Source organism: Ambystoma mexicanum, chromosome 8, assembly GCF_040938575.1.
Source record: "Ambystoma mexicanum isolate Mex_15411 chromosome 8, UKY_AmexF1_1, whole genome shotgun sequence".
Lineage (NCBI taxonomy): Eukaryota > Metazoa > Chordata > Amphibia > Caudata > Ambystomatidae > Ambystoma > Ambystoma mexicanum.
Window position 1 is genome coordinate 960,039,226 of NC_090929.1, and position 22,326 is coordinate 960,061,551.

At 43.6% G+C, this 22,326-nt stretch overlaps 1 protein-coding gene across 6 annotated transcripts in view; it reads right to left on the reverse strand.

The window, feature by feature from the left end:
- EPHB2 (EPH receptor B2) overlaps positions 1-22,326 on the reverse strand; it is a 935,811-nt gene that overhangs the window by 190,093 nt on the left and 723,392 nt on the right. The gene's annotated exons all lie outside the window — the stretch shown is intronic.

Here is a 22,326-nt window from a genome sequence, read left to right on the forward strand (position 1 = left end):
ATATCACATTCTACAAATATAGTGTAGTATATAAATAATATATAAATAAATGAAGAACAGAAGCAGCCTAAATGAGAGGGAGAACAAGTTCAATGTACAGTGAGAGGGAGAGCAACAAACACTGAAGAGAGAAAGCAGAGGTGCTGTCAGCTGCCTCCGGGAAAGGGAGTAATTCTTCCAAACAAGCTGAAGGATGCCCACTCATTCATTACCCTCTCAATCTCCAGGCTCACTCGTTCATTAAACTATGATGAACCAATAGGTGTGGCCTCCTTTCCTCATCTTAAGGGGGGTGTTAGTCTTAGCAGTTCCCGTGAGGTATGCACTGGGATGAGGCGGCATATTGGAATGGTAGGTACAACAAGTTTGCTTTGGAGGCCCTTTTGTATGACACTAACATTTCAGCTGTGTGCCTAGTGTGTTTAAGGACACGCATTTGCAGGCATGTGTGAAAAAGGAGCATGGCTAGCCACATCTACAGAGAAAGCTGTGCCGTGGGTTGAAATGTTGAGCACCTGCATTCTCCCAAACCCAGACGAGGCATTTTTTCTTTAAGTTTTCTAGGTTGTTCAGTGAGTAGAAAGATATCTACATGAGACGCAATTGGTGTGCCTTGTAAGGGACAGAAAGACATGGTGCGGACTACAGACTTTAGGTTGGAAGAGGAGAAGCTATGGGCTAGAGATCAATTCTTCTTCGTGTCCAGGAAAGAATCAAGGTAGGAGTTGGAGTAATGGTCACTGAGGATTGTGCTTGCTCTAACGAATTTAATTGCTGTTTTTGTAACAAGTGACCCATGACTTCTTCCACTGTACCTAAAGTTCCATGTCTTGTAGGAAATGCAGGACAGGAAGGGAAAGCACCACAACAGAAAAGCAATACGGTGGACTCATTTCCAGGTCCAATGTTCCCGCTCTGGCTACTCTAACTCCACCCCTTCCCATGCCTGGGACATGCAAGCACCCTGATGTGAGACTGGCCTTTGCTATTTGTGTGCCTGTTTGAAACAGGATTCCCAGATATTCTCCCGATGAGAGCTCTTGTGCCTGAGGGGAGGTGTTACCCTGCCTCGTGAGGAATCAAAGGAAGACAGCATCCTGGCTATTTTGTAACTGGGAGCAGTGGTAGACAGCCAGGGTAGTCATGCATATACAGTACCTTGACATGACTCACGTGGGCTCAGAGGGTTGACACTTGTATGACATGAAATTGGCATGACTTCATTAATTGTGTGCTGTAATCAGTCACCATAGCATAACCAGGCAGCCCTTATTTATAGAGATTATAGCGATTACCCTGCTACCAAATACAGCAACATGTTAAGATCAGAGGTGCAGATGTTAAACTGTCACCACAAGCCTCATTGACTTTGGGTCATTGCAGCTGTCCGGGATGCACATCTGACATTTGAACCTACCCTGTGTGTCAGTGAAGAGCAGCTGTTGCAGTTGTCAGGAAACAGTTGCAGCAAGGGCACATGCAAGCACTATGCTGTTGACATAGAGCTTTTTATGAAAGTGAGGCCTGTACAGCAGACTCACCGTTCAAAAACAGAATTACCCACATGATTTAATTCTTTAATAACAATCATAAAGCCAGAGCTTTTACACCCTCACCACGTGGCATTTTGTCACAGTGAGTCCTCGAATGTATGTGGAAACAAGATGACTCTAAGTCCACTAATAACATCCATTTTACACAACATAATCCCAAAAATTATGCTAATGTGCTGCAGAAGGCTTTTCTTTGGAATCAGATTCTAGCTACAACTCTGAGAGCACTCTTCGAAAGCATGCCTTCCGGGCTCCACTCCCCTTCCCCAAAAAGTGCTCTATTAAAGCAGACTGAACCACCCAAGCGTGTAAAAACACGGAACAATGTCAATAACATGCTATTATGACATGTCAATCACTAACATCATGAATTGAAACACAAATCTCTACGGCTTTTCCAACAAAGACGAAGGCCTTGGTAACCAATTTCAAGTTAAATGATTCTTTGGCGAACATGGCCGACAGTGTTTGTATTAAGAAAGAACTTTCCCTATACCGCTGCAGCAGGCCTGAACAGCACATGCAAAGCCCATCGGCAGAACACCACGCCTCACCCACGCCTCCAGGCTGAGAACCACAAGTAGCAAGCAAGACGACACGGAGCAACGCAGGTTCGATCCCTGGGTCCGCGCTTACAAACCTCTGGGTATTAAGTGGGGGGAACAACTAATTCGACAAAAAATAATTTTGAAAAAAAACTAAAAATGTGGGTGTTAGAGGGAATAGTGGTTTTAGTGGCGGGCGAAAAGTATTATTAGTTAAAAAGGGGGGGGGCTTTGGGGAGGACCCCCTTGCCCCCCAAAAAATGAAAAATGAATTCGTTCTTTTGGAATTAGTTATTTTGTATTTGTTATGTTTTCATTAGTTATTATTTCATTCGTTATAATTACATGTAACCGGCGTTAGCCGGCCTCGATTCAATCTCAGAAAAAAGGAGAACAAGTCTGTCCAGAACAAGTATATCCAGAACTAGTAGATCCATATGAAGTATCTAGTTCCAAAAAGGAGTGGCTGGGCAAAACCGAGCTTGCTCCCCCATCTGAAGCATCCATTGTCTACTCTCCCATTCCATTAAAGCCCTTCTGACAGGGTCTCCATTCACGAAAATGCCCGGCCATACATGAGGTGAGAACTACAGTGATTACCTCATGCCAGCAGTGGGGTTGGCAGCACCGACCCACCACATAAAGGCACAATGAAAGAGGCTCACCACTCTCTCCTCCAAACCTTGATTTCAAGGTTTGTCCTTAACAGTACCCTCCATGGACCCACATCCCCTGATCGTGGCATCTGCTGTCCTGTTGACTAGTTCTGCCACAAGCCCGCTGTAGGGCAATTCTGCTGTATGAATGTGCCCATGTTTTGATACTCCCCTAAACTGCTGCTCCCTTTCACTCCACCACTTATAAATCAGCACTCCGGTTGTATGATCCCCTCTGAAACCTAGACTTGCCTTTTAAAGGCTGCCCTTGCTCCCCCAGACGTCCTCGGTGTTCGCCCTCGGTGTATCTTTGCATCCCAAATGTCCTGCCCTCCATGTCCTCGATCATGTGTGATAAGAAATGTTTGGTGATTTACAAAACTTCCTGCGTTCAGTGCTATGCATTACCTTGACTCTTTTCTCACCCACTTCATAGCTGCTCTCTACATCCCCCTAGCCTTTCTCCATTGCCTGCATGACTAGCTATGTAATATCTGGCCGGTAAAATAGCTCAGTGGGTTGAGCGCACACTGCTGTGATCTGTGTGTGATCTTCAGGTCGCCGTTTCAAATCAAGGCAAGGCCAGCACAGCCTTTCATCCTTCTGAGGTCAAAAAATAAGCACAAACTTTGGTTGGGTGATACTTGTATGCAAAGATTCAATGTCCAGCACTTTGGTGAAAGCGCTATATAAATAACAAATCATTATCACCTTTCTTGGAAACTATGCCGTCACCATATTGGATTTTAATACTGAGTTTATAATTGTGGGACAGAGACAGGACAGGCCCAATCTTTTAGCACAGGGGGGCCTGTGCCAACAATGGTAACTACCAGTGGGTGCCATCACACCAAGCACTGGTCCCTTCTATATGGCTCTCCATGCTTTGCCTTGCTTGCCAGGTTTTGTGGCAACAATTGGATATTGGCAACATTTGTTCTGATATTTGCATCAAGCGCTTTGAAACACATTGTGTATAGGCTCGATATAAATTAACAATTAAATTCAATTAATTGTTGAGAACTACCCTTGAGCTCCACTTTCAATGCATTCTTTGAACTATTTTATATTTTGACAAATATCACCATCTAACTGGTTTGGATAAAATGCCCAGCCCCTGCATTCTTTGTCCTTTAATGTACCATGTCAGCGACAGTAGGAGAGTGTATGGGGGAGACCTCAAGGATTGGGAGGCAAAACGTTATTTTTACTTGGGCTGAAGAATCCTGACACCAGCCACGGGCTTGAATGCTAAGTGATGCCCGGTGTCTGGGGTACAGAGGCACGTGTACCAGATTAGGTCCTCGGCAGAGAGTTGATGGGAAAGGGAGAAATGGGAGTAATACGTGGATATGCTTTCAGCTCAAACCATGAACTGCACCTTCCATGGCATAACCCATGAACTGGAGCAGTGGCTAGACTTGACCTCCCTGTTCCCGGTGTCCACCATCCATGGCATAACCCATGAACTGGAGCAGTGGCTAGACTTGACCTTCCTGTTCCCGGTGTCCACCATCCATGGCATAACCCATGAACTGGACCAGTGGCTAGACTTGACCTTCCTGTTCCCGGTGTCCACCATCCATGGCATAACCCATGAACTGGAGCAGCGGCTACACTTGACCTTCCTCTTCCCGGTGTCCACCATCCATGGCATAACCCATGAACTGGAGCAGCGGCTAGACTTCACCTTCCTGTTCCCGGTGTCCACCATCCATGGCATAACCCATGAACTGGAGCAGCGGCTAGACTTGACCTTCCTGTTCCCGGTGTCCACCATCCATGGCATAACCCATGAACTGGATCAGCGGCTACACTTGACCTTCCTGTTCCCCGTGTCCACCATCCATGGCATAACCCATGAACTGGAGCAGCGGCTACACTTGACCTTCCTGTTCCCGGTGTCCACCATCCATGGCATAACCCATGAACTGGAGCAGCGGCTAGACTTGACCTTCCTGTTCCCGGTGTCCACCATCCATGGCATAACCCATGAACTGGAGCAGCGGCTACACTTGACCTTCCTCTTCCCGGTGTCCACCATCCATGGCATAACCCATGAACTGGAGCAGCGGCTACACTTGACCTTCCTCTTCCCGGTGTCCAGCATCCATGGCATAACCCATGAACTGGAGCAGCGGCTACACTTGACCTTCCTCTTTCCGGTGTCCACCATCCATGGCATAACCCATGAACTGGAGCATTAGCTACATTTGACCTTCCTGTTCCCGGTGTCCACCATCCATGGCATAACCCATGAACTGGAGCATTAGCTACATTTGACCTTCCTGTTCCCGGTGTCCACCATCCATGGCATAACCCATGAACTGGAGCATTAGCTACATTTGACCTTCCTCTTCCCGGTGTCCAGCATCCATGGCATAACCCATGAACTGGAGCAGCGGCTACACTTGACCTTCCTCTTTCCGGTGTCCACCATCCATGGCATAACCCATGAACTGGAGCATTAGCTACATTTGACCTTCCTGTTCCCGGTGTCCACCATCCATGGCATAACCCATGAACTGGAGCATTAGCTACATTTGACCTTCCTGTTCCCGGTGTCCACCATCCATGGCATAACTGATGCACTGAAGCAGTGGCTACACCTGACATTCCTTTTCCCTGTGACCACCTTCCATGGCTTAACCCATGAACTGGAGCAGCGGCTACACTTGACCTTCCTGGTCCAGGTGTCCACCATCCATGGCATAACCCATGAACTGGAGCTGTGGCTACACTTGACCTTCCTGTTCCCGGTGTCCACCTTCCATGGCATGTTCTACAGCAGGAGTAGGCAACCTGGGGATCTAGATGTTTTGGCCTTTGACTCCCATGATCGCTTATCCCTGACTATAGAGGCTGTGGATGAGGGGAGTTATGGGCTCAGACATCTTGTGGGGTTTACTGGAGGGGCCTCCCTATTTTGCCGACATGCTGATCAATGAGGATACACATTCCGAATTTCTTTGGAGCCATGATCTAGAAATACAAGTGAACTTTTTCAAATGCATCATGTTTTGGGGTTGATTGGTTCCCATTAAGTTTTTGCTTATTCATCGTTTTTGCCTTTCTCTCTTGGTCCCCAGAACCAAGGAAGATGGCGCAGTTTACCCATCTGGTACTACTGGATCTTGCCAAAGGAGGGCAATATCAGACAATTCTCTTACATTGGGCAGCGCCTATGTCCTGCTGGTCCTGTATAGGGTTTCTATGCTCTGGACAGTTCTAACCCTGTATGGCACAGCACAAACTTCTCCAGAAGGCTAGCTTCTCATATGAATCCCTTTCCACACAGTCAGTCGCGCTCAAATCACTAGATTGAGTTGGAAATCGCAAGGATTATCCTGGAGGGGCACCTTCTGTTCATGCACTGACAGGAAAAGGAGCTGGGGAGGGCGTTTACATTCTGCAACAAAACAGAGACGAATCACTTTTTGTTGTGTGGAGAATCGAGTTATCCAAGTTTCATACCTTCTTTTTGAAGCAGGAAATGATTGTGTAGCTGGAAATGTTTATGCAGCGGGATGATTGGAAGTTAATCTTTTACATCGTGAAATGTTACTGGAAACGTGCTGCAATTTTTCATTACACTGCTGAATTGTTGAACATATCTTTATAGTTTTGTATCGTTGCAGGCATGATTTTAACTTTTATCAATGACTTTTGTTGCTTTTTAAAGGGTGGTTAGTCTATATTATTGTTTTTAAGAGGTCAGATTGTTGTATGTTCTGTGTTATATATGTAACTATGTTTTTTATTGTGTTGTATATGCAAAGCCACTCCGCTGAAAGTATATTATGAATAAATAAATACATTATGTTTATTCAAATTGTGTCGAACGCCGCTGCACTCCCTATCTTTCTTTAAGGGCACCTTGTGGCTTTTTACTCGACCTGGGCCTACAGATTTGCAGGCGACCAAAGAAAACCACGAACTTTCCACTTGACGGGGAGGATGTGTCTAAGAGGGCGCTTTGTAAAATAATCCCGCACCGAGTAAGGTAAAAGGAACAGAAAGTGAGCCAACGGAAATCGGTTGAGCTTTTAAAATGCGTAACAGATAGCTTGTGTAATAAAATAAAAAATACCCTTTAGGCTTTTGTCTCTCCCGACGTATACCTGGAGACAAGAGTGTTTTTTTTCTCTCAAAAGGTTGCAAACGTGCTTAAAATGTAAAGGCGGCAAAATGGCCGCCGCTGCTCGCACCTGCCTGCCAAGGTATGGCGCGCGCGGCAGGGCTGGAGGGCTGCCTATAGATCTGGCACTCCAGCCTTCTGTTTGCTCAGCGGCTTGGCAGCGCTCTCTCTCGGCCTCAGAGGCAGAAAGGCAGCGGATTAGCATTCAGATCCACCTCGGTCTGTCTAGAACACGTATACGGGAATGTAAACATCTCTCTGGGCGAGCTTTGCATTCACTGCCAAGAGGGTGGTTTCGCCGCTTCCCAGCAGGGATGGACGACGATTTCATCGACGCATGCGCTGAAACTGAATGTGGACTAACACCGGGGCATTTTGCAGAAATTCACTAATTATGCAATAACGCCAATTGCAGAGTGGAGGGGCTGTGGCCTTGCGCATACACAAGGTAAACACGCAAGGCCATCCAAGCTTCGGAGCATGCTGGTTTGCATTGGCATTTGTGTCAAGGAGAGGCCGCCTGGAAAGCTTTCAGTAGTGGCTGGTGTCAGGGCCTTGTGTTTGCTCCAAGCGAGAGTGGTGGTGGTGGAAAAACTCTGGATTAATTATAACCCTTGGGAATTAATCAGGGCAGATTTTCGAACCATCGTTTTTCAGCCTGTTGTGCCATTACAGAAGTGGAAAAATAATAATACAGTACTGGATTGGTCCCGCCCAAGGGCCAATCCAGCCCGAAATGCTAGTCCTCTTCCCTTCTGCATTAACTCAAGAAAAGCCAGACATGTTTTACCGATTTATCCATAATTGGTGGAGATAGATTTGCTGACTCAATCCACGCCGAACGTGAGTGGCGGGAAACACGGCCTGCCCTATCCTATACCCGACGAACATAGTGTCATAGAAAGCGGGCTCCTCTTTCTATGACTAATGTTCACCACGAAGAGGAACAGGAAGCAGAGGCAACAAGTTAAGAAGTGAATGAGGGTGGGGTGGAGGCAGGGTAGTAGCCAGCAATGCAAGAGTTGGGTGGGGTCACAAAAAAAATCCTGCTACTTCCCCCCGAATCCAGTGGGTGCAATTCCATATGTATCATTCGCACCTGACCAATCAACTTTTTTGGCAACTTTTTAAAAAGGTTATTTATTTATTTATACCACACGAGAACAAGGCCCATGGGCATAGAAGCGCAGACAATACAATACAACATGTAGCAAAAAATGGGTAATCGCAATACATTGATCTTCATCATCAAGCAGCAGGAGAAACCGGTTCAAAAATATAGCCAAAAATAACTAAAATAACATTCCATGGTGAGGACATGATGTAGGAACTAAACATACTTAGTCCAATACAATCTTTAAATTAGTCATGGAAGATGTACAATTCCCATTTTTACTGAGTCTCACAAAGCAAGGACAATTATTCTGGCCACAACCAATAATGACAACATTAGTGCCAGATGGCATTTTAATACATACACATGACAAAAAATAAAACTGCAGGACCATTACAGATGCAAGAAACTCATCCATTAGAGCTCTGTGGGGCAAAGTATATGCAAACCTCTTACTTGGATTGCACCAACAGAAGTGACTTCACAGAAAAGGACATTGCAAGGAGCATCATCAGTCTTTGATACTGGGGGGCACCATGGAAGTGACTTTACAATAAGTTGCCATAAGTAAGCCAAGTGGCAAATAACGTTGTGCTGCAAAATACCTACATTGCACTATTGTTATTTATGGAACAACTCTATAGTCCTTAGGATTTTTTATGATACCATGATATGCTAAAATAAGCTATGAAGTGAATCACTTACAGAGCTGCATATAAGACACAGTTTGATTAAATGATTTCCTGAGGATCATACACTTTGGTTAAATGGTGAAACCAGGGCGTGGACTATTTAAGCAACTGAACACATCTTCCCAGGTTTAGTAGATATAGATATTTATTAAGGTTTTGCTTTGCATTTCACATGCTTGAATAATACTTTATTTATTGCAATGTCTTAGAAGCAAACCACATTACATAATAAACTAGCCTTTCATAATAAACTAACTTTACACTACATACAGCATCATAGAAATATGTTGAGCAATAGAGTACGGCTTTAGTTTTATTCTCCCCATTCTGCATGCAAAGTCACAGTAGCATCCTGCAGGTTAATGTAGCCTAACATGCAACATTATGCACCCATCTCAATTCTGATCACATTCATACACATTTCTTGAGGAACAAAAGTCCTTGCTAATAGTCCCGCTCCCTCCCATCAGTGCCTAATGGCTCTCTTTGTAGTGTTCTGTTCACACAATGAGTCAGGTCCTGGACAGCTGCTCTGCTGTCCAGAGCTCTGCGGGACATTGTCCTGGCAACGGGACACCTCTCCCGTTGGCACCAGCAGACAATGAAGGTGCTTGTGTCCTGCTGCCAGGGCAATGAGGGTGCTGCTCTGCACCTTCATTGTCCTGCCAGCAGGGCACCTCTACTGTTATGCACTCAAGAATGTGGAACGGGAGAGGTGTCCCGATGCAAATTGTCCTGTTCTGGCCATTTAAAGAGCCACAGATGGTGGGGGTAGGGGCAAGCTCGGTACGCCACTGGGTGGAGGATTTGGACATGGGGATGTGTGGCAGGCAGGGAAGCCAGGTGTGGGGGACAGAGCCCCCCCACCCCATGATCGCAGGCACAGGCAGGAGAGGGGGGGAGGGATGAGGTGCGAGGGAACGAACAAGGGGTCACAGTTTTAATGAGTGAGAGTTTCACTGTCTGCGCCCCATTCCCCTGACCACAGAAAGTGGGGCATGTAGCCCATGAATTTCCAACTGTGTTTGGTTGTGGATACTCAGGTGCTGGTCTGACCCATATACGAATGTGTAATCCATGTATAAAGCTATGCAATCGATCCAGTGGCAGTGACCATATTGACAGTACAAATGTACATTCCTGGGTAGCAGATTCGTACCTTTTGTGATGTCTGCATTATTTTGATTGCACAACAAAATCGTGCCGACATGTTGCACCCCCAGTGGGAGCGCACTATGGGCCCGATTCATGGAATATTTGCCCGATTCAAAGTGTATTTTTGCAGCGCAACATCCGGGCAAAGTCATTTTGTACTGCAAAATTGACTATGCGCTGACTTTGGCTGGATTTTGCACTGCAAAAATACACTTTGCACAGTTCCATAAATCAGGGTTTGGGACGGAAGAGCAAAGTCACTTTTCAGCAGTGCAAAGTCAATTTGAACCGGGCAAATATTCCATATATCTCTGGGCTGTCACAACCCTCCAAATTTCTAGGGCATTTAACCTGCTATCAGAGTTAACTATGGTTCACCAATGTCCCAAAATCACACAATTGCAGTCGGATTTCCGCAGTCACTGTAGGTGAAATAACGCCTCGCTCAGAATCAGACCCTCAGACTTGCAGGCACATAAGTGTACTAATCAGGCTCACACTGCCACACTTAGATACAGACTGGCACTCAGGCTAGTACTGGCACACAGGGCAATAGAGCAATGCCCGAAGTGCAAGCTGAACATGCCAGTGAGGGCCAGCTTTTTTTTGGTTCAAGTGGGCCAGTTTGTTGCCCAAAGTGGACCAGTTTCATGAGTAACTTCATTTTACAGCTAACAGTTCCGACCAGTTTAATGAACATATATTCTTTAAAATGCATAATTTGCAATACCTCTTGGCACTACTCCAACAGTATGCTAGGTGAGCGCATGTCACTGCAGCGAGGCGAGGCCTACACTGGTTGCCTGTAAGACTCAGAATAAGGCATCAAGTTTTGACTCTCACACATAAACGTGTGACGAACACGGCACCCGGTTATCTGGGAGCCCGCCATCAACTTCAGTTTCCCTCCTGCCTTCTAAGGCGCCAGTATCATATGAGGCTGGTTAAACCTAGATTTAAGCTCGTAAAGGCTGGCGGACGTAGCTTCAGTATGCAAGGCCCCGACTTGTGGAATTTGCTTCCAGCCGGAGCTCAGAGTTGTGGACACAACAGCTAAGTTTGAAAAGGACCTAAATACGCTTCTGTTGAACCACCCGACTGACTAGGTACAATGGCCCACTTCCTGGGTGCTTCAATGCTTCTTTACTTGACTCAGAGTTCTGTCTTTGGTATCTCTCTTCGCATTGTTTTAATCCTATCTGTTTGGTTGTTTGTGTCTTATTTGTAGGCGCCCCAAGGCCTACGGGCGTGTGGCGCGATGATCTAAGAATTTTTAATAAATAAATAAATAAATAAGTAAGTATGCCATCAAAGGGATAAATTGCCTTGTTCGACAGCGGGACACTTTTTCATTGGTGCCCAGGCCCTTTTTAAAACCCAACTCTGACCCTGTTCGCACATGACTCATGCACACACACACAAAGTCGCAAACAGACACACAGTCTAAATCACAGACTTGCAGCTACACATTCAGCAAACCACGTAGAATCTCTGACAGTCAAACAAAGGCACACTCCCACACCAACACTGGCACATACTCCCACAATCATTAACATTGTTCCTACTTTAGCTCCTGAGTTTGATACATTTTGACGTGAAGGTCTTATCTCCCTCTTCTGGGCACCCTTCATAACCCCCCCATTTTAAGCCATCACAAGAGAAATCTTACATGAAGAAATTCTAGCCCCTTAAATGGGCTCACCTCTATAACATCTATGAGCAAAAAGAGATTGAAACATGTCCGCCTGATTGAGGTGCCTACCAAATCATCCATCTGAAGCTATCTTTCCATTGTAACAAGTGACGGTATGGACACATGCCCTAATGATATTCATTTCATTTGGATCACATAATGATCACCAAACCACAGCTTAAACAAATCACAGTCAAATCAGCGTAGATAAATGGCCACACGCCAGTGTACTTTTCATTCTTTGGTCTCTCAAAATGCCAGAATTAGCTCTTCATTGTATCTTCTTCTGCACAAGCTTTACTACTATTAGGAAGTCATTATAACCAAGTCTCTTAATTTGACTTACTAGAAATCAACATTAGTGTATTTTATGACTTGGTCAAATGTGGTTCACCTTTTGAAATGAGCTTATTTTTTTTATGTACAACACTAACAATTTGGGCATAAAAGCAAAAAGCATGCATGCTGGAAGTCTTTTAGCCTAATATGGTTCATGGTTTCTGACACAAGCAAAACAAAAGAGGTGATGACTGGAAGGTTTAGAATAAATCTTAACCTCTGGCATTGCTCTGGGCAACCCTCCAGACCATTGTATTTCACCTGCCAAGCCATTACATAAGGGAAAGACTATAAAAAAATCAGGCTTGGTCCCACCCCAAAGAGGCAGTCCAGCCCGAACCACATGCTCACATCCCTTCTGCATGAGACCACAAGCATCCCCAAACATGTTTCGGCCTTGTTGGGCTTCATCAGTGAGGAGTAGCTTGGGTCTCTAGGCCCAGCACTCACGGACCCACATCTGATCATAACTGTCCCACTCAGGGTGACTACAGCAAAACAAAAGAGGTGATGGTTTCTGACTCCAAGAGAACTATCATATCCATTAATTGTCCCCTTGTCAATCCCATTGGTTGGTTTGTGGGCTTTACCTGAAAGTAAGAGTGCAGGTTCACTGCCTTCTGTGGTCTCCAGCACTCCACTTGCTCCTCCTGTCTCTTCCCTCACCTGCAATCTGTATAGCGGCCTTTTCTGCACAGCCTCAATTGCCACATTTGTCCTGCTCATTCCACCTCAGTTCTTTGCACATACCCCGCCTGATCTCTACCCACCTATCAGCCATGTCATCACCCCGTGTAGTTTCTCTCTGGCATCATCCACATTACTGCACAACATGTTGCCTTGTTTGCTGATTTGCCTTCTCATTAATCTTTTCTTTACTTTGATGGCTGGTCTCATTAAATGCCTTGCACATATTCTATGGTCCGCCTTCCTTCTGTACCTCTTCATCAGGGTTCCATGTGATAATGTCCCTGTAAAAATGTCAGCTGGCAAAAAAGTCACAGCAAAATGGGTGTTGTTTGCAGGGACATTATCACATTGAACATGCGGTGGACACCCCACAACCACCAAAACCTTTTTTATTTTCAAGTGGACCGGGGGACAACCCCGCTCCCCTTGACACCATATATACGGTCACCATATATAATGTTGCCGCAGCCTTTTCCTGGCGACCATATTTATGGCGACCATATGTATGGGGATAATATTACCGGATACCTTCATCAGTACCCTTGGGACTCCACCAGTCACTGGCACTAGGTACTGAAAGCTATAACCCCACTCAAGGAGAGGTTTTTACTAGGCAGCAACGCACCGGCAGCCTATTAAACACCCTGACTTTGCTTGGGCTTTTATTTCCAGCAGGTAAAGCACCCTGACACAGGGGTTATTGCTCAAATATTAGGTTCCACCCAATTTCACCTGGGCTTCTTTCTAGCCGCTTTTTAAAGAAATCATCTTATAATTAAGAATCTGTCTGATCCTGTTACATTCCCTAAAGTTAATATTTTATTCAATGACATTATAGTGCAGTGTGTTCTATTTTATTGGGCCACTTTTATCATGCACTAATTGAGCTCTTGATCCCACTATTTGAGGTCTTAGTATCTCAGTATACATGCCATTATTTTGAGTGCTGTACAACCTGCATTTTCTTGATAGCCCAGTCAGATGATTGGATGCATTATTACGGCTGCCCTAACAATCAGTTTTAACACATTTCTTTGGCTGCTGATTACATGGAGTGCTCTCCGAGCCAGTACACTGAGCAACAGTGTGATTAAATCACGTAGATATCTTTCTGCAATCTTGGTAGGAATTCAACATTTTCTGAAAGATGTAAATCCTGGCGAATCTTTACCAAAAAAACAATGACTGTTGCCAAGATATTGAGTAAATACACTGAGTTAAGAGTAATGTCTGAGAGGAGGTGTGCTCTAGTTGCAAATTTGTGGGCCCTGGATATTGTGCCACTGATTTCAAATCCTGGCTTCTGCACATGGCCAAATATATTTTGTGATCCTGTGCAAATTAGAGCAAATTGTTGTGTCTCTCAAATGATAAATATATTTAATGTAAATAGATTAAAAAAACAAACGTACATCGTGGACTGTGGCAAATACAAACTCCTTCCTGCAAACACATAATGCTTTCTACAAACACATGAAAGACATTTTAACAGGATCCCCGACACAATACTTTTATATATACAGCATTTCATGATCAACATTTTCCAGTTCCAATCGCATTCTATCCTAAAGGGCCTGTCTGTGATATGAGAAGTCAACAAACCCTAATAACAATATGGACCAAAGAGGAACCAGTGTATACGTGGAATCTAAAACAATGTTTGAAGATAGAACCGCTTCTACTGACATACGACTCAATGCTTTCAATCTTGTGACCTTGAATTGATTAATTGTTGGGGTGCGCGAGGCAGATATTCTGCAGGTCATGGCTGCACACCTTACGCACCCTGCCATTCCTGGAATGTATCTTGGTTACACAAGACATACATTTAACATCTGGATTGATTGATGGTGGGAAATTCCACGAGGTATGTACATGTACAGGACAAATGAATGAACGGGCACCTTGATCGCACTATCTCATTTGTCAATTTCAACATTCTTTGAAAAGGTTTATGTTAAGTCTCATTGCGGGGAGGGGGGCTTGCTCTGGAAAGTATTAACATCCTTAGATTACTGCGTTTCATTTTCTTACTAGAGGAGATCAGGAATGAACAGGGAATGGACTGCCCTGCATAAGCTTAAACACTAACATGACATGCAAGCATTCTGCAACGAGGCAATCCGTAGGGAAATCCTTATACACAATATGTGGTTTTTAATTACTTTCCCTTTAGGGGTAGGGGGGTTTCCTTCAGGGTCCATGTCCCCAAGTGAGGTGGATTCAAAGCACAGGGACGGGATGCATGCAATTGTAATAATTACAATAGTTTTTTTTATAACACGCTTAATACCCAGAGGTTTCTAAGCACGGACCTGGGATCGTACCTGTGTTGCTCTGCATCGTCTTGCTTCGAAGGAGAGCATGTTGGCCCTGAGCTATCCTCCCTGCAAAGCTTCAGCGAATGCTTTGAAGGTAGCAAATGTTTTGAAGGTATGAGCGTGTCCATTGCTGTCCGTTCCGGTTCACTATCACCCAAGTCTTTTTGGTTGCCGTAGGAGGGTTGGATCTCCACTGGTAGAGGATAGTGTATGGCAAAGGGGACACCTAAACTGTCATTCTCAAAAAAGGGAAGAGCGTGACAATGAGATAAAAGCATGATGGTTATTCGTGGAAGAAGAATCCTAAAGAGGAGATGGTGGCACCAAAGGAGATGATGCATGGAGAGTGAACAACAGAAGGCCCGCAACATACACACGCCTAACATCTACAGGCATGTAGATGGCGGTGTAAATCTGGGACTGCCATAAACCTCTGTATGAACTTTCAAAGTGGTCCGAGGGAAGCCAAATGGGAGACATGGTAGTTGCTTATCAGCAGAGAGGATCCAACAGAGCAGATTAGATGATTGGATCAGGCGAGGATGATGGTACACGTCGGTTAGACGGCTGGTGCCCGCAATAATACTGAATGTATGAATGAATTTTAATTATCAAAATTTGAGTGTAGCGCTTATGATAGAGGTGTGCCCTCAGTGAGGTTGAGGCAGTAATTGATCGGTTCGTGATAAGTTATTATATCCATTGGTTTTATTAGTTTTATCAATGGAATTTTTTGCTTTTTAGGCTTTTTAGGTTTGAAAACTTGTTACATGATGTTATCTGACAATGTGATTTTAGTAGGTGTGTTATTGTAAACTATTGATATTCAAAATATTTGTAAAAGTTTTAATACTGAATACAAATAAATAAATAAATAAGTTCCACAATAATAATGTTGGTTATCAGATCAACTGATAGATCTGAGCCAATCGGAGACAACCCTGTGCAAGAGGTTGAAAAAGCATAGCCATGTGGGCCTGCACCCAGAGAAGTCTGCGGAATGAGCCAAAGTACTGTCTAACAAATAAGCCTGATAGAGAAGATTCTGCCCTATCAACGGGGCGGGACTTGCCTTTCTCCTTCTGCCTGGCCGAGCCATTACTCTGTTGGACGCATGCGCATTGTAAAGGCCTGCCCCACCCATCTAGGGCAAGCGGCCTGTCGGGGGTACGTTTACAATGGAGATGAGACGCTGACATTGGCCTCAGCGGGCACTACGTTTCAACGCCCCCCTGAGAGACATATTGGGATTGTGTTTAAGCTACTTGATTTGCCCACAGCTGTTAAATAAACGTGCATTGACTTGCCTCTGGAAGCGCGCTCATCTGGCGTGAATCACTGTACAAATGGCACGATCCATTGGCCGCTTATTAGAGTGGAACAAACACCCAGCTGTGCCTTTCCAGAACTTCATCAACCACCCCCTACCCCCATACTTTTTTCTTTCCCTCCTGTTTGTATTTGGTTTTCAGCAATCCTACCTCTCTCGAGCCCCTTTGTGTTGTATCTGTGTAGCTGCAGCTTTTGTTACCAGTGGCTAATGAGGTGCATCGAGGCTGCCAAGCTGCACTGAATGTTAGCAAAAGTATTTCAGAGGCACTAATTACACAGAAATTAGTGTGCAGGCAGCTACTGTTTAGGACTAATGAATAGATACATTAAGGGAGGCATCGAAGAAGTGTGTGCGACGATAATAAGTGAGTGTCAAACAAGGCACAAACACTCCGCCACTGGCTTCCAAAGGCCTGGAAAGGAAACTGTTCCAGGAATACAAATGAAAGGAAAATCGATTCATGTCAGCAGGGGGTGTCTGTCTTCAGAAAACCTTGCTCCAAACCAGACAGTACCAAATAGCCACGTGTTAGCGCAGTAGGGCAGCCAGGAAATCATGGCAGGGTAGCCTGCACCTAGGCGCGGGGCAGTGAGCGCGATGCTGTGCGGTGGACTGACAGAATGGCAGGTTGCGCTTGGGGAAAAAGAGGGTGGACCTTTGCCAGTGGCTGCCTGTTGCAAGAAAGCTGAGATTAGGTCAGTTTGAAATTCAGAAAGGCCGAGATTCCACCTGCTGGTGATATATCTCCACACTCGCACCCACCTCTGACACCCCTACAGAAAGAACACGTTTTCTTATTGACTACAGGAGTTGGGGTGCTTCAGAATATGTTACTCTATCACCTCCAACTCTCTCATCTCCCTATGGCTCGACATCTATTACATCTCGCAACCTCTACGCGACTTCCACGGCCTAACTCTTCCAGGTCCCCCATCCCTCCGGGTACAGATGTCTCCTTCCACTCTCCCCTGCAACTCTCTCATACCTCACTAGTGAAATTATGAGTCGGGACGCCATTTCCAGAAAAGGGTGAAAAAGAATGAGGAGTGGAACATTCTTTTCCTTCAAAGAAACACCAAGTTGTCCTTCCAGCAGTTACCACCTTCAGTATTGGAGCCTTTCCTGTCAACTGTTCCAAAATGATGGCCCTCAGAATCCTTGTCCTACCTCAAGGCATTACTAGGAGCACTAAAAACCTTTCCTGCCTTCACCTCTTTATATATTTTAGATGCAGTAATAACCTGAATCCCATACAAAATGGCTCACAATAATAATGATACAGATTTCAATTCTTTCAGGCTCAGGGTTCACCTCAGGTGTCTCCATTGCATTCCCGAATTCAGCCGCAAACTCATTCCATCATAAAGGTCTCGCTCGCAGTAGCTATTCCTGGCCTACTATTGGCTCTACCTCATAGGCTCTCAGTGACAAATACCAAGGTTTCACCTCATGCACGCAGAAAGCGATGAGGAGCATCAGTGACACAAGAAATCCAAGTATTCAAACCTGCGGGCTGGTGGCTTGGTGGTACTCTAAAGACAATACTTATTTGATCACTTTTATTTAGATGTTCACATTCACAACAACAACCTTGCACGTAACAACACAACGAGCATAGGTTCTGACGGTGTAGAACAAGGAAGAGAACAGAAAGGTAAGGCCTCATAAATTCCAGAGCTCCATTTATCCAGGATCCGCTATGACATGGTAGTCCCCCCACACCTGCATGCACTCAATATCCCATAGATATACAATTATAAGCATGCCCCCTTAGTGTCCTAGAACATGTGAGGAGTTCCTGTACAAATTTCAATGAAACCAGACCATACATACATTTATATAGTTTTACAGTGGATTTAAAAACATTGTGATGATCTTTTTAGCCAATAATAATTCCAATATTTCTGCCACCGCATATGCAAAGTAGGCCTTTCAATGTCCTTGCAACAGCAGTGCTAGCATGATTTCTGCCGCTTCTAGCCGATGATTTATGAGGATTGCAATGTTTCCTGTGATGGGATATATTCCCCCTCCCCACCCCAAAGTCAAGAGAAGCATTTATTTCGCTACAAAATGCTCTTCTCTCATATTAATCTTTAATTGTAACTTTTTATTTTATTATTTATTGTGATATGGTTATTCAAAGTTAACTTTACACAATTGCACGCAATACATGAAAACACAAGTAGACATTTCATATCAGAATAAAGAGAAAATAAAAAGAAAGTTATATAACCTTAATACATTCATATCCTTAGGGGAAAGTTTCAACCATTTCATCCCAAATAAATAAGCACTATTAGACACTAAAATCATACACACTGTTAGGTTATTTACACTTGGTCAAAATGATTAAAACTACTGAAGTGCGAAATGCTCAATCCATTTCTTATACAGAAATTCAAATTTTCCACTAGGTGCTTTCTTACCACCGAAGCGTCATTAAACCAATGGGATTACACATTTTAATACTGCAATTGTTAATGGTATATTTCATTATCAGTCACAACCCTTTCTCAGAATTCAACAGTGGAAATCCATGCATTATTATGCACACATCGCCCAAACAACTTTACGTTATTTAATGCGGGAGACTGGATTAGTAAATGCTCTGTAGACTGAGTATCTTCCTTATTATTTCATATACCACAGCACTTAGAATAATTCGTATTCATAGAGCTAGCAGTCTGAATTTCACCAGTCAAGAGTTGATTAAGCCTAAAGCGTAAAAGCTGGGTTCGCCAATATGAATGAGAATTTTATTTTTTAAATAGGGGGTCTGTACCAAGTGGTTTGTCTGCTGTAGACAAGGTTTTGTATTATTTATCAGAACACCTTTCATCAATAGAACTAATCCAGTCTGCACACACCATTCTTTTATCAGAGTTAGATTTTGGACCAACACCTCTATAATTTGCTTGCTATCTTTCAAGATTAAGCCTGCATAATTCTTAAAATTAATCACTGGTTCCGATGTATCTGAAATCATAATTTGCTTCAAATACACATAAATACAATCTTAGGAACTAAGATATTCCTATATAGAGATAACATCTTCCAATTAAACCAACCCCTCTGGGAAACTAAGCCCAATTCATACCACAAGTCAGATATTGGTAAAGAGTCTGGTAAGTTTAAAGCTCTCTTCCAAATCTGACCTTCCATCTGATCCCAGTCTGTCCTGCTAAGTAATTTATTTATTGTCCATACAGTAAGGTTGGTACTACTTTCCGTTTATAGAAGTCAATGAGTGAGATACTCAAAAACCAGCAGTATTTAGTGCAATATTTCTAAGTTATCAATTTTCCAGGTACAGCAAAGGGGCTTTTTTGCGTTTCTAGAAAAGTGGATGATATTTGTTTTGCTTTCATTTATGACCATCTCATTTATATCAGCATAGTTTCTATTAGCAGTCAGGAGGCGCTGAAGGCCTACTAATGTATGGTCTAAAAACACAACGTCATCAGCGTACCTTAGCCAAAAGACGGGCAGAGTGTGGATTCTTGGTGTGGCAAAAGCTGAACCAACTAAATGTTGCCCCAAATGAGAAATATAAAGGTTGAACAGGCAGGGGGCCAGGACACAGCCCTGTCTCAGGCGTCTATAAATTGAAAAAACATTTGTTATCTTCATGTAAATAAATCAACATCGCTAGTAGATGATCCGACAGCTTCCACTCTTTCAATTTTGCCCAAAGTACGCCTCTGTTCTCAACCGCTGCTACATATATATCGGCAGAGACTCATTGCCCCAAGCTTTTTGTTGCAGGCAACACATAACACAGCCATTTAAAGTTGTGCTCATTCCCTTCCGAAAACCTGTCTGAAATGTCTGTAATCACCCAACAGAACGCGCCCAGGCTTCCACCTCCTTGAAAAGCCAATGGCTTTGCTTTCAGCATCTAATAATGCTATTGGGAAATAGTTTAAAGGGTTGGTTCAAGCAACTTTTTTTATAAATTGGAATAATAGAAGATCATTTCCGAGTCGACGGGCCGGAATTAAAAACAAGATACTTGAAAAGACTAAGCATAACATCTTGCCCATTAATCTACGTTCTGCTTCAATATATAATTACTGAGACCATTTGGGCCAGGAGCACAGACAACTGGAGGATCTCGTTATAATTAATTCAATGTCTAAGAAGTCACAATTCAAAGCCCACCCAACTTCTGGTTTCTGCAGCAATACATTATTTTCTGACAGCCTATATAGGTGTGGAAATTGCAATTCCCACACATTTTCAGGAAAGGGATTGCATTGTAATGTGTCTTGACTATGGGATAGTTCGGTAATGATGGCCCACAAGTTGCTAGAGTTTTTAGAAACTACTACACGCATCATTTGTTCAGCCTCATTCTGCAATCGAACAAAGATGTATGTCTTATGCCAATTTGTGTACGTTAGTTTTAGTTTCCTAACTTTCATCTCATTCTCCCTATCCACACCTCTGGACTTTGACAGAAGCCTAACTTCCCGTCTTAATGTTTTTTTCTTTTTCAGTATAACTGGATCATAGGTCTGTCTAATTAATTTAATGCCATTAATAACTGATCTGTGGCATTTATCATTTTCCACCAGGAAGCTAAGAAAGTTGTCTGGATTTATACAGATGACTTTAGCCTCAAATGATGAATTTTGAAAAAAAACATCAAACTTTACTGTTAGATCTGTGAACGTTGCTGACTTTCCCGGCCAACCTGTAAGCATTCTGACAAACTACCAAATCATTGCTTCCAGTCAAAGGATCACTCACTCACGTTCAATTAAAAGCAGCCATCAGGTGGTTATGGTGCCTAGATTTCGTATCCGCTATGTTAAAGGTAAGCCACATATCAAACAGAAGGGGAAGAGGACCAAATAGTCAGTACATGAGCTTTCTGAACCATTCTTTCAGGTTTATTTACTGTAATATCACCTTTCCACACTACCATTCACTATTCTTTAATTCCATATTTCAAAGAAATCCAACCACTGTTTCCCCTGTTCGTCTGTGTATTTGTCGAGCCCTTGCTTTCTAGTTCTTTGACCTATTCTTAGTTGGAATATAGACCAAATTAAGATCACCTGCTAATATGACATTTTGACCTTCGAACATAAAGGCATCACAAACATTAAATGCACTCTCCAAAAATATATTAAAGTTAGACCTCATTACGTACCAATAAAGATTTAATAATAATATGGGGTAGACAGTATCTTGTTTTTTAAGAAGATTTTTACCACCACCAATTCATATTTGGAATCCGTGATTAACGTATGTTTTTATAAGATTGTGTTTTTAACAGCAATTAATAGGTCAACAGCCGGGCGGCCCACAGCCAAAGGAATCGCAGCTGTTGTATTGTTGTGTACTCGTCAATAATAATGCGAGAGGTCAACCACACTTCCTGGAACAGAATAATTCTATGATACATCATTTTTTAAAATATCGAATTGAATATGTGAATCGTTAATTACATTTTTCTTGCTCTGGGCTGCTTTCCTTTAAATACCCTATTCGTTGAAGTCACCACAATGTGATGAAGGCTCCTCCTGTGGGTCATATGACAGTGACAAAGAATTTTCTAGTCATAATTAAAACCACTAGACGCCACTCTGCCCAATCTGAAATATTCAGCCAGGTGACATGTTCCAAGGGGTGCATTCATGCATACCCCATCACTAGAACATACTAGTAGCTCCTCCATCTGTGAATGGCAATGGAAAGCCAAGCCGCATGCTGGACAGATGCAAAATCCACTAGCCAGAAGCAGGTAAATCAATGCAACATTATCAAAAATGACCGCAATTCCAATTCATCTTTACAGACCTTGTTTTGCACTGAGCTCAACAGAAGGAAATGATGTGAAGGCAACACAGAAAATACTTCTAAAAACAGTAGCAACTCATGGAACAGCCGGACCTTGTTCTTTACCTTGTCATTGTACTCAGAATGGCAACAACAAAACTGAACTCATTGACTATGCTGGCAAGGGCTGATGGGCATTGCAGTCCAAAACATCTGGAGAGCCAACAGTTGCAGACCCCTGCCCTAAAGTAACTGCCACCCAGAGAGAAATAAGTCATTATAGTAGCTGCTAGTATACTTGGTGTCA